Below are 27123 nucleotides of genomic sequence, written 5' to 3'. Positions count from 1 at the left end.
GACCAGGCGGGTCAGCTGACATTTTCACCACCTGCCATTGGTCCAGCACTTAGGGGAGGCGCTGGAGAGCGCTTTACTATATATACTGGGTGCTGGTCATTCTCTGGTTGTCTGCCGTTGCGATCACAACGTGGTAGCACTCAGACCTTGTCTGTATCTGTGTTCTAGCATAGTTTCCAAAGGTGTTGACATCAAGGAGTTCACACCTTAGCATTAGGAACATTGAATTGTATTATTTGTTATGACCTTCTGCCTGCCTGACTATTCCTCTGAACTCTGATTCTGTACTGTGCTATTCTGATACTCCGTTGCCAAACCCTGTCTGTTTATTGGATTCCATATCTGCCTCCTGAATCTGTACCTTATCTGTCTGTGTGTTAACGACCTGGCTTGCCGACCTCGAGAACTGGCCTTACTGTTAGAGGCAGTTCCCAGACCTGTTAGTGACACCCTCCCTCTCGGGTGTCACTCACGCTCTGTCCTTCCTACCTTCAGCCTAGCTCCTCCCCCCTGGAGAGTCTAGGCCATAGGAAGGAACATACTTCTGGAGAAGTACTCAAAGTATACTGTTGCATCTAACACTCACTTGTTCTCCCTGGTGTCCAGAGGTTAGTAGATATATCTGATTATCGGTGATACTGCAGATCACCAATAATCGGGTATATTCTGTATTCCTGGTGAGACTGCAGTTCACCAGTAATCAGATCCTCTCTGTGTTACACCGATCGTTACAGAACGGCAGAACAAAAATGCAAATGGACGCACACACTGACCGTCTGGGCGCACTTGCCACTTCGGTGGAAAACATCAACCAAGTGCTGGGTAGTCACAAGACTATGATTGAAGCCTTGTCTGGTTCTTTACAAACCCTCCAGACAGCAGTGGATGAGGTGCGATCCCCTCCTAGCTCTGACATACGTTTGCCTGTACCCGAGAAATTTTCTGGTGACAGATCTGACTTCCGAAATTTTAAAAGTAGAGTGTTATCTTACTTTGAGTTGAGACCCCGATCTTCTGGAAATATGACTCAAAGGGTCACATTTATTAAGACTTTGTTATCAGGCGATTCCCAGACGTGGGCGTACAGTTTGCCCACCGGGGATTTGGCCCTCTCTTCAGTGGATGAATTTTTTAAAGCCATGGCAGTAATTTACGACTACCCAGACCTTGCCGCGACCTCTGAGCGGAAGCTCAAGCTCTTGCGTCAAGGCAGGGGTCCGGTCAAAGATTACGCAGCCGAATTTAGGAGGTGGTCAGTTTCAGCCAGGTGGGACACCTATGCCCTATTAGATTGTTTCTTATCAGGGTTGTCAGATGAGGTTTCAGATCTCATGTTAAGTCTGCCTGAGCCTAAGACAGTCGACGAGGCCATTTCATCAGCCATTCGAGTTGACCGCAGACTGTGCTATCAGAAACAGACCCGGGGTAGTAGTCATGTAAGAATGGTGTCCTACGCTGCGCCTCCAGTAACTCCACCTCCTCCTGTCTCGCCTCCACCCGAACCAATGCAAATTGGTCGGTCGAAACTATCCCAAGTGGAGCGAAGACACAGGATGTCTGAGCGGCTGTGTCTTTACTGTGCAGAGGGGGGTCATAGAGTACGTAATTGTCCTAACAAGCCGGGAAACGCTATCGCCTAGGAGTTGTAGGGGGTAGCACCCTAGGCACACGGCTTTTACCCCTAGAAGATAAACGGTTACTCCTTCCCTGTACAGTCACATGGGAAGATAAAACTGAGGTTTCTGAGGCGTTTATTGATTCAGGCTCTGCAGCTAATTTTATAGATTTTGAATTTGCAAAGAGATTGGGTATTCCGTTCACCCCAGTAAAACCACCCATTCAGGTTACGGCAGTAGATGATTCCCCCCTGCAAAGTGATCATCCGCTGTCTCAGACACCAGAGGTGGAAGTCACTATAGGGGTGTTACATAAGGAGAGACTACAGTTTTTTGTGTTACACATGACCACCTCCACAGTCATCCTTGGCATGCCATGGCTGTACTTACACTCTCCACAGATTAACTGGGCTACCGGTCAGCTAACTAGCTGGTCAACTCACTGTTTCCTGCAGTGTTTAGGGAGAGTGACACTGGGCCAGACCAGGATCCAGTTGGAGGGGGTACCAGTACAATATTCCGAGTTTTCTGATGTGTTCTGTCCCAAGGCTGCAGATAAGTTACCTCCACATCGCCCCTTTGATTGCCCCATCGATCTCCGATCGGGTTGTATGCCCCCTAGAGGCCATCTTTACAATTTGTCTGGTCCAGAGAAAGTGGCCATGCAGGAATACATTCGTGAAAATTTAGCCAAGGGGTTCATTCGCCCTTCCCGGTCACCTGCTGGCGCAGGTTTCTTTTTTGTTAAGAAAAAAGACGGAGGCCTGCGGCCTTGCATTGATTACCGGGGCCTGAATAAAATCACAGTAAAGAATCGCTACCCTTTGCCCTTGATAGATTGTAGAATAGTTGAAGGAAAAAAAAACACAGAGAGATCCGGGAGCCCAATCTGGTGCAATACGGTTATTGGATCTGGATATAGCTTATAAGATGCAATAATTATACTCACAAACATAGGTTGCAGTGAGGCAACCACTTGTGTCAGCAGGTGGGGAAGTACCGTCCCCACTCGGCCTTTGGATCCTTAGGTGGTCGCTGCTCCAAAAAACGATTTATTGGTCGACCATAGTCGACCTAATCTCCCCTACTGGCAGGAGGGGTGTGAGACTTTTGGGTACAGATAGGAGGTGCCCGGTTAAGGATATCACTATAATGTTCTATGTGACAGTATCCAATTATAACAAGTTAGGTTATCCTACCTTATAGGTGTCCCTGAGAATAAAGAAATAGTTTTAATGGTGCACTAGAAGACAACGCGTTTCATGGTCACAGCCGCTTCATCAGGTCAATAGCAGTGCCTTAAAATACAGATTGGCAGCTCTCAGACATCGAACAACAGATATAATATATACATAAAAACATATAAAAACATATAAAGGTAAAAAGGTAAAAACTGGCTTGAACATATTAGATAAGAGTGCGATGTGCATTTGCTAAGGTCATCTTTTATATACTTGGAAAAGCTAACAAATTCCTCACCCTATATGTGGGAGGAAGTATAGGTTTGTAGAAATAGTATTAAACGAAAATACCAAAAATCAATATAACAGATAATGTAAAAACAGATAATGTATAAAATATATAACATATAACATATAACATATAATACATAATATATAATACATAATACACAATATATAAGCAACCAGAGTTATATAGGCTTATATGCGTGTGTACATGAGCGTGCATGCGGTCTGAGTGGCCGCAGTAGTATGCTGTAAGCCACCCACACATCCCCACCTACACATATGTACATTGAAATAAAATGACTATTTTCAATATGCTCATAGGGACTTTTTTTTCAGTGTATGCATACAAGTATTGCCCTAAATGTTAGAGTGAAGTAATTATTATGATCTGGGGGACCTATAGAAACATTTCAGCAGATTATGCATATAAGAATTGACATAAGGGTTTGAATAATTATAATATTAAGGAGTAAGACTGGCAGGGAATGGAGGAGGTGAGGAGAAGGCGGAAGGAATCAGGGTGACTGCAGCGATGGAGGTTTAATTATAGGGGTGGCGGCGGTGTGTGATGGGGGAGCATACGGGGCTTACCTGGATTTAGGGGTGTCCGTGTGTCCGGGCGCCAAAGTTGTAATGTGGCGTCCCCGGAGCTTGGCCTTTATTAGTGTGTCTGAAGAGATGGCGGAAATGCGCTCGGATAGAGCGAGTGACGTCATTACGTCACATGAGTTTGAACTAAGGACGGGGGCCGAGGATGGGACAAAAAGCCTTGGGCGGCGGATATCCTTAACCGGGCCCTTGATAGATGACTTATTTACACAGATAACCGACGCTAAGATCTTTTCAAAGTTGGATTTACGGGGTTCATACAACCTGGTGCGGATCAGAAAGGGCGATGAATGGAAGACGGCCTTTAACACGCCCGACGGGCATTACGAGTACCTGGTGATGCCCTTCGGGCTGTGTAACACCCCGGCCGTCTTTCAGGAACTGATTAATGAGGTATTCAGGGAGGTATTGGGCAAGTTTGTGTTGGTATACCTAGATGATATACTTATCTTTTCTAACAATCTCTCTGAGCACAGGACACATGTCAAGTTTGTATTGGATAAATTAAGGCAAAACATGCTTTACGCTAAATCTGTCACCTTTTTAGGGTACATTATTTCCACCTCGGGCCTGTCTATGGATCCTGCCAAGGTCTCTGCTGTGTTGGAATGGCCGCAACCAGTGGGGTTGAAATCTCTTCAGAGATTTCTAGGCTTTGCCAATTACTATAGAGGGTTCATAAAGGGGTACTCCACTGTTATTGCACCCCTCACCTGTCTCACTAAGAAAGGGGCAGATACTACCCACTGGTCTCCAGAGGCTCTACATGCATTCTCCACTTTGAAAGATTTGTTTTGCTCTGCACTCATCCTGAGACATGTTGACACTTCCTATCCCTTTATCGTTGAGGTGGACGCCTCAGAGGTCGGGGTAGGGGCTGTGCTGTCCCAACGGTCAGGGTTGCAGGGTAGATTGCACCCATGTGCCTACTTTTCTCATAGGTTCTCTCCGGCACAGAGAAACTACGATATAGGCAACAGGGAGCTTCTGGCCATCAAATTGGCCTTTGAAGAATGGCGTCATTGGTTGGAAGGAGCAGAACATACGATTACAGTTTACACTGACCACAAAAATTTAGAATACATCGAGGGAGCCAAGAGATTAAGCCCCCGTCAGGCTCGATGGTCATTGTTCTTCTCGAGATTCAGATTTATAATTACGTACACCCCAGGGAGCAAAAACATTAAGGCAGATGCCCTGTCTAGATGCTTTGAGCCAGAGACAGCACAGCCCTCCCTCCCAGAGACCATTGTCCCACAGAGACTGGTATTAGCTACAACTGAGACTTGGGAAGATTGGACAGAGACTTTAGGTCCTTTTCAGCAGGACATCCCAGAGGGGAAGCCCAAAGGGGTTATGTTTATCCCACTGCCATTTCGCCTTCAGATTTTGCAGATGTTCCATTCACACAGGAATGCGGGACACCCGGGGGCCTCCAGAACACAGGACCTTGTAGCCAGATGTGCTTGGTGGCCGTCTCTAGCAGCTGATTGCAAAGAGTTTGTTAGAGAGTGTGCGGTGTGTGCGAGGAGTAAGCCCTCCCGGCTGGCATCTGTGGGAAGATTGCAGCCCTTGGCCACCCCGAGTGAGCCATGGACCCATTTGTCCATGGATTTTGTGGGTGAGCTCCCCAGGTCTGAGGGCATGTCGGTCATTTGGGTGGTAGTCAACCGCTTTAGTAAAATGGCCCATTTTGTGCCCTTGAAAGGACTCCCCTCGGCCCAGGAGTTAGCCGATTTGTTCATCATCCACGTTTTCCGATTGCATGGCATTCCGGAAAACATCGTGTCAGATAGGGGAGTCCAATTTGTTTCCAGATTTTGGAGGGCATTCTGTCACCAAATGGGCATGAAACTATCATTTTCGTCGGCTACCACCCACAGACCAATGGTCAGACAGAAAGAGTCAACCAATCATTGGAACAGTTTTTGAGGTGTTACGTTGCAGAAGCGCAAAATGATTGGGTCAAGTTTTTACCCTTCGCAGAATTTGCGCACAATAATTTGAAAAGTTCCTCTTCAGGATTTTGTCCATTCCAGCTAGTGACCGGGAAGTTGCCTAAATTCTCCCCATTGCCAGTCGCCTCCACTCCATTTCCAGCTCTAGAGGCCTGGCAAAGGTCATTTAAAGATATATGGTGGATTGTGAAAAATAATTTGGAGAAGGCGTTTCAAAGTCAAAAAGGTCAAGCTGACAAGAGACGTTCCTTAGAGTGGAGGTTTTTGCCAGGAGATTTAGTCTGGGTGTCCACACGTCACTTGACCTTGAAACAGCCCTCGGCTAAGTTGGGGCCCAGGTATGTGGGTCCATTCCCAGTAACTAGAAAGATTAACGATGTCACTTATGCCATTGACCTCCCTGCCAGTATGCGCGGCGTGAGATCCTTTCACGTGTCCCTGCTTAAGCCAGCAGTTCATGTGGGTCCCACTCCTCCTCCTCCTGTGATGATAGATGACCAACCTGAGTACGAAGTAGAGAAGATTTTAGACTCTCGCATAGTTCAGAACTCAGTACAATATCTGGTTCATTGGAAAGGGTATGGTGTTGAGGAGAGATCATGGGTACCTGAATGTCGCATGCATGCTGACAAATTGAGAAGGGAGTTCCACGCGTTGCATCCTGGGAAGCCTGGTAGGAGCTGTCCGGAGTCCACTCCTCAGGAGGGGGGGGGGGGGGTACTGTGAGGAAATAGGGAAAAGCCGCCGCAAGGGCTCAGAGTGAGGCGGCCGTTTCCGCATCTAACATGGCGGCACAATGCGAAGAGACTGCCGCATGCCGCATGGGCAGAGCGGTGGAGTCCGCGTTGGATACGGCGGATTGCACGCATGGCAAAGCAGCTGACATTGCGGCTGGACGCACGGAAACCGCCGCTCGCTTAGAGAGCAAGGCGGCGGTCCTCACGCCTGAATCAGTGGTTACATTACAAGACATGTCTGGTGTGGCTGGGACTGCTAGTCCACACAGGTTCAGAAGGATGCGCGTGCGCGCACTGAGAGGCAGAGCTTATATGACAGCCAGAAAGGGGTCAGCTGACATTTTCACCACCTGCCATTGGTCCAGCACTTAGGGGAGGCGCTGGAGAGCGCTTTACTATATATACTGGGTGCTGGTCATTCTCTGGTTGTCTGCCGTTGCGATCACAACGTGGTAGCACTCAGACCTTGTCTGTATCTGTGTTCTAGCATAGTTTCCAAAGGTGTTGACATCAAGGAGTTCACACCTTAGCATTAGGAACATTGAATTGTATTATTTGTTATGACCTTCTGCCTGCCTGACTATTCCTCTGAACTCTGATTCTGTACTGTGTTATTCTGATACTCCGTTGCCAAACCCTGTCTGTTTATTGGATTCCGTATCTGCCTCCTGAATCTGTACCTTATCTGTCTGTGTGTTAACGACCTGGCTTGCCGACCTCAAGAACTGGCCTTACTGTTAGAGGCAGTTCCCAGACCTGTTAGTGACACCCTCCCTCTCGGGTGTCACTCACGCTCTGTCCTTCCTACCTTCAGCCTAGCTTTTTCCCCCTGTAGAGTCTAGGCCATAGGAAGGAACATACTTCTGGAGAAGTACTCAAAGTATACTGTTGCATCTAGCACTCACTTGTTCTCCCTGGTGTCCAGAGGTTAGTAGATATATCTGATTATCGGTGATACTGCAGATCACCAATAATCGGGTATATTCTGTATTCCTGGTGAGACTGCAGTTCACTTGTAATCAGATCCTCTCTGTGTTACACCGATCGTTACACCTACCTAGTGTATAAGATATGCTGGTCATTATGCTCTTCCCCCTGATTATATCTCCAAGCGACCCAAGTATCCCCCATTCTTGCCCTTTAAATACCATGAAGTATCCTCAAAAGTTTTTATTAAAGTAACAATTTGCTTTCTCGTGAATGAATGCTCAATAAATGGTTGCCAGGTCTTGAAAAACCTTGGGACTGTTTTTGGTTTTATCATTTCCATTAATAGCCTCTCGAGGTGGAGAATGTGAGTAAGAATTAATCTTAAGTCATCTAAAGAGGGTGCAGTGGGTTCTAACCACTTCTTCATGACAGCCTGTTTGGCTGCCAGAAGAAGAAGGTGTTCCCATCTCGTTACTGGAGGAATCTCTTCTATAAGAGATCTGTCTATGGTATGAAATAAACAAAGAAGAGGGTCTACAGTCCTTGTCTTTCGGGATATCTCCTGGGAAAAGGCCAACACGTCCTTCCAAAACCCCTGAATTGCATTACAAAACCATAACATGTGGTTTAGGTTAGGTGAAAGGTCACCGCATTTAGGACACACCATTAGTGGTTCCGATCCAACATGTTGATATGGACCTTTTATGGGAATATAAGCCCTGAATACTGTTTTAAGATACATTTCTCTCCATTCTTCTCCCACAATAGCTGATCTAACTGCAAGCCAACCCTCCTTAAGGAGATCTGGCATTTTATCTTTCGGAATCTCAAATAATTCAGCCCATTTATGAATTTGTTGGAAAAAATGTTTTTTCTTTGGTTGAGATTCTCTAAATTGGGTATAAATCCAAAATAGGGATTGTTTGTATTTTAGAATGCCTATCAAATTGCTGAAGCCTACATGTGATTTAACCAACCCTGAGCTTCCAGATAACTGCATGATATAGCCTCTCAATTGGCCAAAATAAAAAGCATGGTTCGAAAGGATTTCTTTAGTCAAAAGGGCCCTTTCCCAGGAGAGAACCCTACCGTCTTGATCCAGAAAGTCTCCCACTGAATGAATTCCCATATTTGCCCAAAGTTCATAGACTCCATGCATGTCACCAGACCAGAAACCAGGGTTCCCTTTTAGAGCAGTTAATGGGGAAAGATAGGCAGAAAGATTAAAATGTTTTCTAGTCTCCCTCCATGCTATAAGTGTATCTCTTATCAAAATTTTATTCTTGATCTGTTTAGGCTGTTTGCTAATGGGGAGTATGGAGAATTCCTAAAAATGAGTATGGGTTAATACCTCTTTTTCCAGTTTTATGGGCGTATAAAAAGAGGTGTCTCCCACCCAGTCCCTAATATGTCTAAGTAATGCTGAAAGATTATAAGAACGAATGTCAGGGAAATTAAGTCCTAGCTGAGGAATAGTTGCTTTTAATTTTGTTAAGGCTATTCTGGGCTTCCCCCGTCCTCCATAAAAACTATATAAAAGCCTATTCCAGTCGAATTACTTCCTTATGTTTTAAAAGAATAGGTGACGTCTGGAGAGGGTATAGAAGCATGGCTACGCTAAACATCTTGATCAGATGTATTCTTCCTGATACGGATAAAATTATTTTTTCCCAGCCCTGAAGTTCTTTTAGAATTTGTTGAATTAGGGGAGTGTAGTTTAGGTTGTATAGCTGGTCTGTCTGTCTGGGAAGCTTAATTCCCAAATATGTGATAAAGGGCTGGCTATAGCGGATGCCCAGTCTTAGTAGCTGAGGGTGTTGCCTTTTAGCCTACTTACTGGAGAAGAACAGGAGATCACTTTTGTAAAGATTTATTGCAAACCCGGAGCAAGAACCAAAGTCTGCAATATGAGACATAGTCATTTGAATATCCCTCTCAGGGTCTGACATACATAGCAAGATATCATTAGCGAAGAGCACGGAGGAGAGCTTAGTTTTGCCTATTGGAATTCCTTAAAAAATATTGTGCTGAAGGAGGGAGCGCGACAGGGGTTCAAGTGCTAAATTGAATAACAATGGTGATAGGGGACATTCCTGGCGCACTCCCCTGTCCAGCACAAATGTTGGGCTCATAACCCCAGGAATAGCAATACGGGCCCGAGGGTTTACATGCATGAGACCTATGTAAGATACAAAATTTCCCTCAAACCCAAACCTCCCCAAGGACTGCATCAGCCAAGACCATTCTATGCTGTCGAAGGCCTTCTCAGCATCAAGGGCCAAGATGGCCTCCGACAGCCTCGCCTCTCGACTCAATCTATGGTTCTCCAGAAGCAACAAAGTCTTACTGATATTTGTTATTGCACTACGTTGTCTCACAAAGCCAACTTGTGGGTCACTAATTAGGGATGGTAAATACTCTGACAACCTATCAGCCAGTATCTTAAGATCCACATTTAGCAGGGAAATGGGCCTAAAAAATGCTGGATCTAAGGAATCTTTTCCTGGTTTGGGGAGGAGTTTAATAAACGCTTCATCAGCCATGGGGGGGAAACTATGCTTTTTATAGATAAAATTGTATAGGGTAGTCAATTTCTCACCCAATTCAGGTTTCAGAATCTTATAGAATTCTTAAGATAAACCGTCCAGCCCTGGAGCTTTTCCCAATTTTAGATTCTTTATAGCATTGTTCACCTCTCCCACAGTGATATCAGCATTTAGGAATTCCAAATTTTCTTCAGAGATTAAAGGAAGGTTAATTTGTTCCAAGAATTTCTTCTGAGCCTCAGTGGACCGTGGGCGGGAGGAATAAAGGTTTTTATAAAAATCATGAAAAATACTGGCAATATCACTTGGCTTATGGACTATAATACCTTTAGAGTTTCTCAGTTGGGGAACCACTGCCGGTGTGAATCTAGTTCTTCTCATATTAGCCAATAACTTTCCCGACTTGTTTCCCCACCTGAAAAACCTTGCAGAGCCAGAGGATGGATAGACTGTATCATACCGTTCCAAATACAGTGGTGTGAAAAACTATTTGCCCCCTTCCTGATTTCTTATTCTTTTGCATGTTTGTCACACTTAAATGTTTCTGCTCATCAAAAAACATTAACTATTAGTCAAAGATAACATAATTGAACACAAAATGCAGTTTTAAATGATGGTTTTTATTATTTAGTGAGAAAAATAACTCAAAACCTACATGGCCCTGTGTGAAAAAGAAATTGCCCCCTGAACCTAATAACTGTATTATGGCCACCCTTAGCAGCAATAACTGCAATCAAGCATTTGCGATAACTTGCAACGAGTCTTTTACAGCGCTCTGGAGGAATTTTGGCCCACTCATCTTTGCAGAATTGTTGTAATTCAGCTTTATTTGAGGGTTTTCTAGCATGAACTGCCTTTTTAAGGTCATGCCACAACATCTCAATAGGATTCTGGTCAGGACTTTGACTAGGACACTCAAAAGTCTTCATTTTGTTTTTCTTTAGCCATTCAGAGGTGGATTTGCTGGTATGTTTTGGGTCATTGTCCTGCTGCAGCACCCAAGATCGCTTCAGCTTGAGTTGACAAACAGATGGCCGGACATTCTCCTTCAGGATTTTTTGGTAGACAGACAGTAGAATTCATGGTTCCATCTATCACAGCAAGTCTTCCAGGTCCTGAAGCAGCAAAACAACCCCAGACCATCACACTACCACCTCCATATTTTACTGTTGGTATGATGTTCTTTTGCTGAAATTCTGTGTTACTTCTACGCCAGATGTAACAGGACACGCACCTTCCAAAAAGTTCAACTTTTGTCTCGTCGGTCCACAAGGTATTTTCCCAAAAGTCTTGCCAATCATTGAGATGTTTTTTTAGCAAAATTGAGACAAGCCTTAATGTTCTTTTTGCTTAACAGTGGTTTGCGCCTTGGATATCTGCCATGCAGACCGTTTTTGCCCAGTCTCTTTCTTATGGTGGAGTCGTGAACAATGACCTTAATTGAGGCAAGTGAGGCCTGCAGTTCTTTAGACGTTGTCCTTGGGGTCTTTTGTGGCCTCTCGGATGAGTTTTCTCTGCGCTCTTGGGGTAATTTTGGTCAGCCAGCCACTCCTGGGAAGGTTTATCACTGTTCCATGTTTTTGCCATTTGTGGATAATGGCTCTCACTGTGGTTTGCTGGAGTCCCAAAGCTTTAGAAATGGCTTTATAACCTTTACCAGACTGATAGATCTCAATTACAGTACTTTGTTCTCATTTGTTCCTGAATTTCTTTAGATCTTGGCATGATGTCTAGCTTTTGAGGTGCTTTTGGTCTACTTCTCTGTGTCAGATAGTTCCTATTTAAGTGATTTCTTGATTGAAACAGGTGTGGCAGTAATCAGGCCTGGGGGTGACTACAGAAATTGAACTCAGGTGTGATAAACCACAGTTAAGTTATTTTTTAACAAGGGGGCAATCACTTTTTCACACAGGGCCATGTAGATTTGGAGTTTTTTTTTCTCACTAAATAATAAAAATCATCATTTAAAACTGCATTTTGTGTTCAATTATGTTATCTTTGACTAATAGTTAACGGTTTTTGATGAGCAGAAACATTTAAGTGTGACAAACATGCAAAAGAATAAGAAATCAGGAAGAGGGCAAATAGTTTTTCACACCACTGTATATATCGCAGTTTTTTTTAATCTCCCAACCAGTTCTCTCTGTTGAAGTCAGATGGGTCCTTGATATATGATAAATATGATTGTCTTGCTTTTATACTAGAAGCCATGTAGTGCTTCAGGGTTTTCTTTCTATATGCTGCAGAATAGGCAATGATTTATTTGACCCCTCAACACTGCCGTAGCAGTTTCCCAGAAGAGAATTGGCTAAGAAAGATGTTGTTTATTATTAGAAATGTAATCCCTCCACCACAAAATTAAATCATTAGAAAATTGCTCATCCTTGTAAAGAAAGGTAGGAAAGCGCCATGTACCTGGATCTCTTCTGGGGTTAAGATGTAACTTTGCTACCACAGGAGCATGATCAGATATGACCATTGCTTTTTATATCTATCTGTTGAAGAGAGGTAATTAAATTTTGTGAGAATAGGAGTAAATCGATGTGAGAATGGGAGGAATGTACATGGGAAAAATATGTATAGTCTCTATCTAAGGGATGCAAATGATGCCATCCATCAATTAGGGCTGTGGTTGATAAGAATAGACCTAAAGAGCTGTCCTGAGGATTAGGCCTAGGATTTTTTAAGTTATGGGTTTGTCTATCTTCCACAGGAGACATGACCGCATTGAAATCCCCCAAAATTAAGCACTTGGCATGATTAGCCTTAGACAACACATCTGAAGCCAACTTTCTGAAAAAGCTTCCATTATTGTTTTTCGGGGCATATGTACCCCAGAGCACTACAGTAGTTATCCCTTCCCTGAATTCAATTCTGACCCATCTGCCTTCCTTTTTGTCAACATCAATCGAAATAATCTGACCCATAAAAGACTTCCCAAGCAATACGAGAACACCAGCCCTCCTCCCTTGTGCTGGAGCACCTATCACCTGTTGTACCCACATTTTAGCCATCAATTCAAATTCATGTGGTTTAAGGTGTGACTCTTGCAACACTGCAATTAAAAGTAGACAACTTTTAATTTACCCAGGTGTCGTAGAATCTGTGACCGTTTCTGCGGGGTCCGCAGACCTTTAACATTCCACGTGGTGATTATCAGCTATACCAAATTAATTTGGAGTATTTTACATGTGGCTTATAAAATAGTTTAGGCAGAACACCCACTGTCCCTGCAGCAGTGAGTGATCTTTTGATGCATGAGAGGAACAGGAAGTTATCGCGTTTTTCAACTACAGAGGTGGGGAAGTGAGAGCAGGCAACCCTATATCTAATTAACAATAACATAAAAGAAAAAACGTTAAAAAAAAAATAAGAAAAGAAAAGAACAAAATAGTATAATCAATAACGTTTGTTTTCCCTTCATCTTTGTCCCTACCAGGACAAACCTGAGGTCCTATCTTAGTAGAACTCAGGAGGTATCTTGGGGACACCCAACCCCTCATTGTAACGATTGGTGTCAGGAAGCCCCGCTATTCTGATTATTGGTGATCTGCAGTATTACCAATAATACAGATGCTATATCTGATTATATGGTGATCTGCAGAATCACCAATAATGCAAGTATAGCGTGACACGATACAATCGTATGCAAGAGGGTGCTTGGTACAATAGAGTATCTCTATAGGGCACAGAGATACAACTTCCAGCAAGCTGGAACAGCAGACAACAATAATAATATACAGTGTAAATTCAAGTCTGTGGAAATATCCACCACACCGTAATTCCTCAGAAGTGTGGTTACCTCTGAATGGGGACCCTGTGTGTGAGATCCTCCAAAGGACGGAGTGGAGGAGTCTCGGCCTCTAGCAGCAAGGGTTTGCTAGTGGCGGTCGTCTCAAAGAGGCAAGCCTCTGATAGAACCGTACAGTGGGAGACGTTACACTGAAGGGAGAAAGGTCAGACAAAATGAGGTTCGGCAACAGATCAGGCGGCAGCAGTACAGAAACGTGAGACAAGAGAATAGTCGGAAACCAAGTCAATAGTCGATAACGGTACGGGCTGGCGAAGTACAGAATCAGGAAGCAGAAGAGTAGTCAAGACAGGCACAGAATCATACACGATAAATCAAACAGTATAATATGTGTATATATTGGTGATAAACCAATATATAACACAATATCAGAGACAAGGCTGACTAGGTCTGAGTGCTGACACAGGGTATCGCAAACATAGACGAAGTGTGACTGAAAAGCACTTCCTTATATACTGCCTGGGAGAGAAGTCTCCACCCCAGGCAGCAACCAATCAGAGCAGGCTAAAAAGTCAGCTGACCTCCAGGTCAGCTGACACGCTTTCTAAGAGTATAAAGGCGTGTCTGTCGTGCGCGCCCACCCCCTAGAGGCAATATGGCAGAGCCCTGGTGAGCAGCATGCTGGTGAGTTTGGAGCAGAGTGCTAGGACGGGTTAGCGCAGCGGATGCGGACGAATTTCGGCATCCCGCGTTGGAAAGTCCGCTTGCCGGATTGGATGCGACCATATTTCCGCAATCCATCCAGCGTTGCGGATTTTTCATTACAGTACCCCTCCCTCTAGGCGTGGACTCCGGACACGTCCCACCCGGCCTGTCAGGATAAAGCTCATGAAACCGTCTCCTAAGCTTATCTGCATGTAAATCGCCTGTTTTGACCCAGGCTCTTTCCTCTGGACCATACCCTCTCCAATGCACCAAGTACTGTACTGAGCCCTGAACTCGCCTGGAGTCCAAAATCTCCTCAACTTCCCACTCGGGCTCACCATCAACCATGACAGGGTGAGGAGGGAGGGAATCCACCTGGACAGCCAGCTTCAAGAGTGACACATGAAAGGTTCTTCCCACCCTCAGGGAATGCGGTAAACTGACTCTGTAAGACACGCGATTAACCCTTTCCGAAATTGGATATGGTCCAATATACCTGGGCCCCAGTTTCGCGGACGGCTGTCTCAGAGCTATATGGCGAGTTGACACCCAAACCTTTTCCCCTGGTTTAAACTCCCACTCCGGAGATCTTTTCTTATCTGCCTGCCTTTTCTGTATGCAAAAAGCCTTTTTTAGATTTTCTCTGGCCTCAGCCCAAATCCTCTTAAAAGATTCCTGCCACTCCTCCAGAACAGGGAATGTAGATGCCGACACTGGCAAGGGAGAAAATTTGGGAAACTTCCCATTGACTATCTGAAAAGGCGCATAACCAGAGGACTCATTCCTGAGATTGTTATGTGCGAATTCTGCAAATGGTAAAAAATCCGCCCACTGATGTTGGGCGTCCGCCACATAACATCTCAGGAACTGTTCCAAGGACTGATTGATCCTTTCTGTCTGACCGTTGGTCTGTGGATGGTAACCTGATGAAAAGGACAATGACATACCCATCCCCTTACAGAAGGCCCACCAGAACCTGGAGACAAACTGGACTCCTCTGTCCGAGACCACATTTTCCGGAATACCGTGTAATTTAAAGATGTTTTGAATAAAAAGATCTGCCAACTTTTGAGCAGTAGGGAAACCACTCAAAGCCACAAAGTGGGCCATCTTACTGAATCTATCAGTGACTACCCATATGACAGTCTTCCCATTGGAAACCGGAAGTTCTCCTACAAAGTCCATGGAAATGTGCGTCCATGGCTCCTGAGGGGAGGGCAGAGACTGTAAAGTTCCAACTGGAGCTAGTCGGGAGGGTTTGCTCCTGGCGCAGATGGTACAGGCTTTAACAAATTCCCTGCAATCTGATTGTAATGATGGCCACCAGACAGATCTACACAATAATTCCTGGGTTCTGGTAATGCCAGGATGTCCAGCATTCTTGTGTCCATGAAACAACTGCAATACTTTGGGACGCAAGAGACAAGGAACGTATAGAACCCCTTCTGGTTTCCCCTCTGAGACTTCCAACTGGAAACGGCTTAAGAGGCTAACAAGGTCCTCAACAATTTCAGTGGCTGCCAGGATGATCTCTTTTGACAGAATATTCTCTGGGGAAGGATATGGAGCAGTCTCAGGTTCAAAACAACGAGAAAGGGCGTCTGCTTTAACGTTCTTACTCCCTGGTGTAAACGTGATTATAAAATTAAAACAGGAGAAAAAGAGAGCCCATCTAGCCTGTCTGGGGGTGAGTTTTTAGCCTTTTTGAAATACTGTAGGTTTTTATGATCTGTGCATACAGTTATTACATGCTCAGCCCCCTCTAACCAATGGTGCCATTCCTCAAAAGCAAGCTTAATGGTCAACAATTCCCTGTTCCCAACATCATAATTTTCTATGGGCAGGGTAGAATTTTCTAGAAAAGAAAGCACAGGGATGAAGTTTGTCCTGAAGTCCTGAACGTTGAGACAACACTGCTCCCACTCCAACCTCCGAGGCATCCACCTCCACTATGAAAGGATAAGCAACATCTACATGACGTAATATGGGAGTAGAACAAAAAGCTTCTTTTAGAGAGGCAAATGCTGCACATGCTTCTTTGGACCAATGAGAGGCATCAGCCCCTTTCTTAGTCAAGTTAGTAAGTGGAGATACCACAGAAGAGAACCCCTTGATAAACTTTCTGTAGTAGTTTGCGAATCCCAAGAATCTCTGAAGTGCTTTAAGCCCAGATGGTTGTGGTCATTCCCTTACAGCAGAGACCTTCTTGGGATCCATGGACAACCCTGTAGTGGAGATAACGTACCCCAGAAAGGCAATCTCCTTTACTTCAAAAACGTATTTTTCTAACTTAGCGAATAATTGATTCTCTCTAAGTTTTTTCAGCACATACTTAACATGTTGACGATGTTCAGTGAGATTTTTAGAAAATATTAGGATGTCATCTAAGTATACGATTACAAAATGACCCAGTACCTCCCTGAAGATTTAATTCACAAACTCCTGGAAAACTGCAGGAGCATTACACAGCCCAAAGGGCATCACCAAGTATAGCCCCTTGGGAGTGTTGAATGCCGTCTTCCATTCATCTTCCTCCCTGATACGGATCAAATTGTAGGCCCCTCTTAAATCTAGCTTCGTGAAGACAGAAGCCTCGGAAACGGAAACCTGTGTAAATAAATCATCGATTACCGGTAGTGGATACCGATTTTAATCGTGATCTTATTTAGACCCCTGTAGTCGATACAGGGGCGCAAACCTTCATCCTTTTTCTGAATGAAAAAGAATCCCGCCCCTGCAGGAGATCTCGAAGGGTGGATGAATCCTTTCTGTAAATTTTCCTGGATGTACTCATCCATGGCTAATTTTTCTGGGGATGATAGGTTGTATAGGTGATCCCTGGGAGGCATGGTTCCAGGCTTCAAATCAATAGGACAGTCAAAAGGTCTGTGGGGGGGTAATTGATCTGTTGCCTTGGGACAAAAGACATCGGAATATTCCTGATATTGTGGAGGTACTCCTTCCACTTGAACCTTAGTAGAACACAAGACTATTCTCTGTAAACACTGCTGTGAGCAATAAGGTGACCAAGTAATCAACTGTCCATTCCCCCATTCAAACTGAGGAGAATGTAATCGTAACCAAGGTAACCCTAATATCACCGTAGAGGTAGACATCTTTAAAACAAAAAACTGAGTGATCTCCTGATGCAGGGCTCCTACTTGCAGCGAGAGAGGAGGAGTCTGGCACAGTGGGGACTTTCCCTGTAAAGGAGTCTCATTGATTGCTGTAGCATACAAATGTTTTTCTACCGGAAGTACAGGGATATTTAAACTTAAAGTGAAACTTAAATCTAAAAAATTAGCAGTCGACCCAGAATCCACAAATGCTGTGGTAGGAAAGTTCTGCCCTTCCCAGTTGATGGAGCAGGGCAATAATATTTGTTCTTGTTTAGGGAGTGAAACTACTCTGCTTAGGGTGGTACCCCCAACCACACCTAAGCTAAGGAGTTTCCTGACTTCCTTCCACAGTTTTTGTGCAATGTGGCCCTTCTCTCCACAGTACATGCAGAGACCCTCTTTGCATCTTCTTGACCTCTCAGCCTCCGTAAGGCATCCGTGGCCTAGCTGCATAGGCTCCTCAGTCTCCACTGCTGCCGAGCTACAAGCACCTGAAGCCCTGGAGTACATAGGGTATCTGCCCTTCTTATTGTACCTCAAACGTCTATCTATTTTAATAGATAGTGATATAGCCTCATCTAGTTCTTTGGGTTCTGGGTGACTAACCATCACATCAGTGACTGCCTCTGATAACCCATCTAGGTATCTATCCAGGAGTGCATACCACTCCCATCTAGAGGAGACTGCCCACTTCCTGAACTGTGACGCATACTCCTCTGCTGTACTGCGTCCCTGTCTAAGGCTTTTGAGTTTACGTTCAGCCGTGGCGGCACTATCCGGATCATCGTAAATGACCGACATGGCTTTAAAAAACTCCTAGACAGAAGAAAGGGCAGGATGCTCATCAGGTAAGCCATAAGCCCAAGTCTGGGAGTCTGCATGTAAGAGAGTCTTTATGAGAGTAACCTTCTGAGCCTCGGTTCCAGAGGACACAGGTCTCATTTGAAAGTAAGATAACATCCTGTGGCAGAAATTATGGAAATCTGCCCTAGCGCCTGAACATCTCTCAGGAATATTCATTTTAGGCTCACTAGGAGCCGGGGGAGGCAGAGCGTTAAGTGGTGGTTGCAGCCTCCGGACAGTCTCAGTCAGCTGAGTAATCTGAGCCTGCTGTGCAGTCACAGTAATCTTCAGCTGTTCTACTTCTGCCCTTACGGTCTGAAGCTGATTTACCACCTCCTCCATCTTACTTCTTTCTGGTCTGTGTTTATGTAACGATTGGTGTCAGCAAGCACCGCTATTCTGATTATTGGTGATCTGCAGTATCACCAATAATACAGATGCTATACCTGATTATAAGGTGATCTGCAGAATCACCAATAATGCAAGTATAGCGTGACACGATACAATCGTATGCAATAGGGTGCTTGGTACAATAGAGTATCTCTATAGGGCACAGAGATACAACCTCCAGCAAAATGGAACAGCAGACAACAATAATAATATACAGTTGAAATTCAAGTCTGTGGAAATATCCACCACACCGTAATTCCTCAGAGGTGTGGTTACCTCTGAATGGGAACCCTGTGTGTGAGATCCTCCAAAGGACGGAGTGGAGGAGTCTTGGCCTCTAGCAGCAAGGGTTTGCTAGTGGCGGTCGTCTCAAAGAGGCAAGCCTCTGATAAAACCCTACAGTAGGAGACGTTCCACTGAAGGGAGAAAGGTCAGACAAAATGAGGTTCGGCAACAGATCAGGTGGCAGCAGTACAGAAACGTGAGACAAGAGTCGATAACGGTACGGGCTGGCGAAGTACAGAATCAGGAAGCAGAAGAGTAGTCAAGACAGGCACAGAATCATACACGATAAATCAAACAGTATAATATGTGTATATATTGGTGATAAATCAATATATAACACAATATCAGAGACAAGGCTGACTAGGTCTGAGTGCTGACACAGGGTATCGCAAACACAGACGAAGTGTGACTGAAAAGCACTTCCTTATATACTGCCTGGGAGAGAAGTCTCCACCCCAGGCAGCAACCAATCAGAGCAGGCTAAAATGTCAGCTGACCTCCAGGTCAGCTGACACGCTTTCTAAGAATATAAAGGCGTGTCTGTCGTGCGCGCCCGCCCCCTAGAGGCAATATGGCAGAGCCCTGGTGAGCAGCATGCTGGTAAGTTTGGAGCAGAGTGCTCGGACAGGTTAGCGCAGCAGATGCGGACGAATTTCGGCATCCCGCATTGGAAAGTCCGCTTGCCGTATTGGATGCGACCATATTTCCGCATTCCATCCGGCGTTGCGAATTTTTCGTTACACTCATCCCCCATGCTGTACTCATTTCTTTAGTTTCTCGTAACACCCCTAAATTACTTTTTGACTTCCTTTTTTCCGTAGGAGTATCATCAACATTCTGCAAACATGCAATAGATAACAGCAATAAACCGTAATATGGTGATACTGTAACTGCAATGCTAAAAAATGAAAGATGAATATAAAACGCGCATAGTATTCATTCTCAGGGGTCATCCACGCGTTCAATACTGCGTAGAGCTCCCAGAAGCATGTTAGGCTGAGTAACAATATCTCGCCCGCTTAAAGGAGTAGTATTCTTGAATTGTCAAAAGCTTATATACTCACACTGCAGAGCATTATCTGCAGTTTAGTAGATATGGCAAGTATATAAAATAAAATCCAAAGGAAAAGTTCAAAAATAAACATTTCAGATCTAGTGAAGTCTGTCCCCCCTAAAAAGACATCAATTCAGACATTTCTTGTACTTGCGAATGTTCTGAGGAGTGATTAATCGTCCCATGCTAAGGAATCTTGGCTCTGGGTCAGATCTTTCGTTTTCTCCGGCGAAGATGTTAGAGACTTATTCTCTTGGGATCTCCGTCGTTCGGGAGAGGTATCAAGAGGTGTAGGCCTTGGTGACAAAGGAGTGTCCAAATATCTTTGGGCCTCAGAGGGAGACGTGAACGATACTGGCTTTCCCTCATCTTGATATATGACTAATGTGGCAGGGTAGTTCAGTGCAAATCTGAGTTTGCGGCGTATTAACGCTTGACATACTGGGTTGAACGATTTGCGCACTCTGTTAACTTCAGCTGAGTAATCAGCAAAGAGTAATAATTTTTGATTATTAACCACCAGTTATTTCTGCTTTCTATAAGCTTGCATTAGAACCACCTTTTCTGAGTAGTGCAATTGTGGGACGGGGTGATTTCCTCTCTGTGCGCAACGGGCCTATGCGATGTGCCCTCTCCACTTTAAACACAGTGTCTAAGCCCAAGGCCCTAGGGATCTCGGTTGAGCAGATATAAGCCAAGTCCGCAGGTTTAACCAGTTCCGGGATCTCTATTTTCCTAAGATTGTTCCGACGAGATCGGTTTTCTAAATTGTCAACTTTATCAAACATAATCACTTGCCTGGCATTAGTATGATGAGCTAACTTTGATGTTTCCTCAGTTTTGTCCTCCAATGAGCTAATCCGGATCTCGGTCTGTTGCAGTCTGGCCGCCTGAGAGGATATCTCATCTTGTAGGCTCCTGAGCTGCCTCTCAATTACCTCCGTAATGGTTGTTGTCAGCTCCGGCTTTAAAAGCTTGACCGCCTCCATCACCAGTGAGTTGTAATCTATCACTTGCTGGGATGCCGGCTGTGCTTCAGGCTCCGGATCTGAGGTCTCGTTGTCCGGCTCAGATGCCACACTCGCCGCCATCTTGGGTGCGGCCACCTTAGGCCCTGTTCTAGGAGGCTTCGGCGCTGTCTTATCCCGTGGTGCCAGGAGGACATAACGATCCATGGTCTGGTTCTCCTGTGATTCCACCATAGTTTTGCCGATGCTCAAAGCTCTGATTTAGCTGCGGGGGACAGGTTGTTAGAGCGAGCGAGATGGAGCTCTCAGCCTAAGCTTCCATCTCCCACGGCGCTGGAACCGTAAGTCCCCTTTTTCAACATATTTTAAAATAATTTCTGAAAATCTCCTCTATAAAAACTCTTCAAATAGTTACTGCACAGCGTGCAGTATATCTACGCCCTGCAGGACTTCAACTGAAGTCCCAGGCACATAGATATTCATCTGCCACTGTGCGCGATCCCCACTTGCATTTGCTTGCGCTCCCGCACGTGTTCTCACCACTGCCCATTAGTATGGAGAACAGTGAATGAGAACACGGGTCCCATTTACTGATCTAAGTGCCTGTATCAATGATTGATGTTATCAATGAGATGCCAGCAGTTTTTGCCAAAAACAAAAGTAACACATACACGCATTAATTCCTCTGTACTAAACAGTGTGTGTGTGTGTGTGTGTGGGGGGGATATTAAATTACACCCTAACAACCCCTTTTACACTTAATCAGTTGCTCTCAGTTATAACGGAAAGAAAACTGATGCCCATGTTTTCCTATGGCACCTTTCACACTTAACGCATTTTAACTGAAATCTTTTTCACAATGCTCTTTCACGTACTAACGCGTATTAACGCACACCAACTGATTAAGTTTAAATGGGTCCTAACACATTACATTACACACTATACATGATTTTCCCATGTAAGTCAACCCCTTAGCTCCCTCACTCTCCCATAGTTACCAAAATAAAACATTTGCATATATTTAATAAAAAAAATGACATTTGAAAAAAATGCATGGAATAAACGTTTGTAATATCTATGTTGTGAGGGTATATTACTGTTATTTTTGCAAATATGGGCTTATAATTTGTGAAGAACGCAAAACGGAATAAAAAACACTCCTGCAGTGCTCAGCATTAGAAAAGGGGAGGCTGCAGCGCATCATCCGAACAGCAGAAAGGATAATTGGCTGTAGCTTACTTTACCTGCAGGATCTTTACGCTAGCAGGTGCAGAAAGAGAGCAACCAAAATTGCCTCTGACCCCTCTCACTCTCACCGCCTGAGGAAAAAAGCTGTTCCTGTGTCTAGAGGTTTTAGTTGCGATTGACCGGAATCTGACTCCTGAAGGCATACGCTGGAAGATGTTCTAGCGCATGTCTTCAGGAGTCAGATTCCGGTCAATCGCAACTAAAACCTCTAGACACAGGAACAGCTTTTTTCCTCAGGCGGTAGCTATAGTTAATTCTGAACCACGCTAGAACTGCTAGGACTTGAAAGTAATCAGCACAGAACTGAAAATGAACAATTCTCACCTTGCTTACTGCCACTATACGCACATACTTGACTTGTAATATACATACTGTCTGTCCTTGTATTGTTTTTGCTTGTGTTTGCATTTGTTAAGCAACTGCCAAGACAAATTCCTTGTAAGTGCAAACTTACTTGGCGAAATAAATTGATTCTGATTCTGATTCTGATAAAATATTGTTGCCATACATTGTACTAGGGAAATATTTAACTATTGTAATAACCGAGACAAATGGGCAAATAAAATGTGTGAGTCTTATCCACAGTAGAAGATTTTAATTTAAAACTATAATGGGTGAAAACTGAAAAATAATGAGATTTTTTCAAATTTTTTTTCCAGTAAAGTGCATTTAGAATAAAATAATTCTTAACAAAATGTAAAACCCAAAGAAAGCCTAATTGGTTGTGAAAAAAAAAAAAAACAAGATATAGATCATTTCATTCTGATAAGCAGTGATTAACCCCTGTCTGACCGCCTAACGCCAATAGGTGTCGGGAAGGTGGCTCCTCAATAGAGATGGCCCGAACGGTTCGACCGCAAACAAACTTCGGTGGTTAGCGTTCGTGGTGAACCGCGAACTATATGTGAGTTCGACCCGCCCCCTATACTACATCATTAGGGTCAACTTTGACCCTCTACATCACAGTCAGCAAACACAATCAGGCTTCCCTCCCTCCTGGAGCCCACCCTTATAAAAGGCAGGCAGCATCAGCCTTTTCACTCACTCGTGTGGCTGCAGTAATTGTAGACATGCTGTAGACATAGGGAAAGCTTGGTTAGGCTCTCGTTAGGCTTGTTAGCTTGCTCCTTGCTGATACTTATTGCTAAAAAGCCCCCCCTCAACAGCTTTTTTGAGAGCTAATGTTCTTGTGATCTATTTTTTTTTGTGTGTGTCCCACAGACACTCATGTTGCATATACAGCCCTGTCAGTCAGTCGCAGCTTGCCCTTGGCCCCTTGGTAATTCCTACTGTGCAACTGCCAGGCCCAGCACATTCAGTGACTTCCTGTGTGTGTGACAGCTGCACATTTGTATTACCAATCACTGCATACCTACCTGTTCAGTGCACCTACCTACGTGAGCACACGCAGTGTTATATACCACCAGTCACTGCACCTGTTCACAGTACCTGTGTGTGTGACAGCTGCACATTTGTAATTACCAATCCCTGCATACCTACCTGTTCAGTGCACCTAACTACGTGAGTGCACGCAGTGTTATAGACCACCAGTCACTGCACCTGTTCACAGTACCTGTGTGTTTGACAGCTGCACATTTGTAATACCAATTCCTGCATACCTACCTATTCAGTGCACTCACCTATGTGAGCGCACACAGTGTTATATTATATACTAGTCACTGCACCTGTTCACAGTACCTGTGTGTGTGACAGCTGCACATTTGTAATACTAGTCATTGCATAATTGTTCACAGTACCTGTGTGACCGCACAATGTTTAATATACCAGTACTTGCATGCCTGTTAACTGCATCTGTGAGACAGCTGCACAATGTATTGTAATACCAGTCACTGCATACCTTTCACTGCACCTGTGTGACTGCACATTGTATTAGTCAAGTCAGTGCATACCTTTCACTACATCCCCCCCGATATGGACAAAACAACAGGCAGAGGCAGACCCAGAGGCAGGCCACCCGGCAGGTCTGTTCGAGGTCATGCTGACATGATTTTGTGCAGCCCTGGACCAAAGTATAGTGCTCAGAAGAAGACACGTCCCATCAGCTCCCAAGATTGTCAGGACGTGGTTGACTATTTAACACAGAACACCTCATCTTCCGCAGCCACCAGCGCTACTACAAGCACCACATCCACTGCATTTGACACTTCGCAGGAGTTATTTGGTGGGGAATTCACTGATTCACAGTCATTATTGTTAGAACATGATGAAGGCGCTAAGCAAGTTACACCACCTCATATGTCTGAGTTAGGCGACACTTTGGACGTAAGGTGTGAGGAGGAGGATGATGAAGTACCTGCTGTTGGTGCAGTTTATGTCTGAGGCAAGCGGAGCTGGGGAGGATGATTGATTATGATGATTATGATGATATGGATGTCACGTGCGTTCCCAATAGAGGCAATGAAAAGGGGGACAGTTCAGAGGGGGAGTCAGAGAGGAGAAGGAGGAGACGAGTTCCTGGAGGAAGGAGGGGGTGCTCATCATCAGAAACAGCTAGTGGCAGTGTCCGGCACCATGTATCGCCACCTATGGACAGCCAGCCAACATGCCCTTCAACGTCAGCTGCTGACGCCACCATAGTGCCATCACCCCAGAGCTCAGCGGTGTGGACATTTTTTTGTGTGTCTGCCTCAGATCAGAGCAATGCCATCTGTTTTCTCTGCCACTAAAAATTGAGCCGTGGAAAGGCCAACACCCACGTAGGGAAAACTTCCTTACAAAGGCACATGGAGAAAAGGCACAGACAGGCAATGGCAAGACCACCTGAGGAAAAGCAGCACACAAAAGCAAAGCCACCCTCCTTCTCCTCTTCCTCCTTCAGGTGCATCATCTTCAGCCGTTTTCTCCCTTGCACCTTCACAATCACAGCCACCCTCCTCCACTCTGCCTCTCACAATGAGCGGTTCCTGCTCCTCTCCCCACAGCAGCAGCCAGGTGTCCATGAGGGAAATCTTTGAGTGGAAGAAGACAATGTCTGTCAGTCACCCCCTTGCCCGGCGTCTGACAGCTGGCTTTGCAGAACTGTTATCTCGCCAGCTGTTACCATACCAGCTGGTGGACTCTGAGGCCTTCTGAAAATATGTGGCCATTGGGACCCCGCAGTGGAAGATACCAGGCCACAATTATTTCTCCAAAAAGGCGATACCCAAACTGTACCATGAAGTTGAAAGGCAAGTGGTGTCATCTCTGGCACACAGCGTTTGGTCAAGGGTCCATCTGACCACGGATTCCTGGTCTGCCAAGCACGGTCAGGGCAGATACATTACTTACACCGCCCATTGGGTCAACCTGGTGACCGCTGGCAAGCAGGGAGTAGAGATGTCGCAAACCTCAGATTTTCGGTTCGCAAACCCAGTTCGCGAACCTTCGCGGAAGGTTCGGTTCGCGAAAAAGTTTGTGAACCGCAAAAGACTTCAATGGGGATGCGAACTTTGAAAAATAGAAAAAATTATGCTGGCCACAAAAGTGATGGAAAAGATGTTTCAAGGGGTCTGACACCTGGAGGGGGGCATGGCGGAGTGGGATACATGCCCAAAGTCCGGGGAAAAATCTGGATGTGACGCAAAGCAACGTTTTAAGGGCAGAAATCACACTGAATGCTAAATTGCAGGCCTAAAGTGCTTTAAAACATCTTGCATGTGTATACATCAATCAGGGAGTGTAATTAGAGTTCTGCTTCACACTGACGCACCAAACTCACTGTGTAACGCACCGCAAACAGCTGTTTGCGTAGTGACGGCCATGCTGGACTGGTGCGCACCGTGGCGAGAGTGTAGGCCGTGGCGGTTTTCAAGCCCATATGGTGGCCGGGCTGTGGTAGCTCAATGATAGAACAACAGTGACTGTCCAGCTGATCAAATTTGGTCTGACCACAATGAAGCAATGACCTTATTATCTTTTGTGTCCCACCCCCACCCGAGACACTCAAATAGCCGGCGGTCATTGCTTCATTGTGATACACAAGCCCCTGCAAGTTAATTATCACGAAGGGGGATGGGCACATGTACATGCCTTTTGTTTTTTTGTTGCAGCCATCCGCAGTGCAGCCAGAAAAATTAAGCAGGCATGTACACGCACCAGAAAAATTAGTGTAGCGGCCGCTGCTAGCAGCGGCCTTAAAAATTCAGGAATCCGCCTAGAGTCCTGGACCCTGTTGGTGGTGGCGGAGAAGGCAAGTGGCCTGCAGGCAGAGATGCTGTGTGTGGGGACTGACTTAGTCTTCGGTCATGCAGTAGCCCTCCGTGATCCATTCCTCATTCATTTTGATAAAGGTCAGGTACTGAACACTGTCGTGACTTAGGCGACTTCTCTTCTCAGTGACTATGCCTCCAGCTGCACTGACGGTCCTTTCTGACAGGACGCTTGCGGCAGGGCAAGAAAGAAGTTGTATGGCAAATTGGGACAGCTCTGGCCACAGGTCAAGCCTGTGCAACCAGTAGTCCAAGGGTTCATCGTCGCTTTTCGCAGTGTCTACATCCACACTCAAGGCCAGGTAGTCGGCTACCTGACGGTCCAGGCGTTGGTGGAGGGTGGATCCGGAAGGACTATGGCAAGGAGTTGGACTAAAGAATGTCCGCATGTCCGACATCACCCTGAGATCGCTGGAGCGTCCTGTCCTTGCCTGCGTGGACTTGGGAGGAGGAGGGTTACTGCCAGTGGTACCTTGATTGCGTTGTACAGCCACATCAACCTTATACGCATTGTAAAGCATCATCGACAGCTTGTTCTGCAAGTGCTGCAACCTTTCCGCCTTCTGTTGAGATGGCAACAGGTCCGCCGCTTTGTGCCTGTACCGAGGGTCTAGTAGCGTGGCCACCCAGTACAGGTCATTCGCCTTGAGTTTTTTGATACAGGTAGTCCCTCAACAGGCTGGACAA

The 27123-nt window shown here is 45.2% G+C and overlaps 1 protein-coding gene across 7 annotated transcripts in view; it reads left to right on the top strand.

Annotated features, from left to right (window-relative positions):
* The window catches only part of CAMK1G (calcium/calmodulin dependent protein kinase IG), a 2474997-nt gene that overhangs the window by 945536 nt on the left and 1502338 nt on the right, over positions 1 to 27123 (top strand). The gene's annotated exons all lie outside the window — the stretch shown is intronic.

This window comes from Hyperolius riggenbachi, chromosome 2 (genome assembly GCF_040937935.1).
Source record: "Hyperolius riggenbachi isolate aHypRig1 chromosome 2, aHypRig1.pri, whole genome shotgun sequence".
Taxonomy (NCBI): Eukaryota; Metazoa; Chordata; class Amphibia; order Anura; family Hyperoliidae; genus Hyperolius; species Hyperolius riggenbachi.
This window is presented reverse-complemented; position numbering and strand designations above follow the sequence as displayed.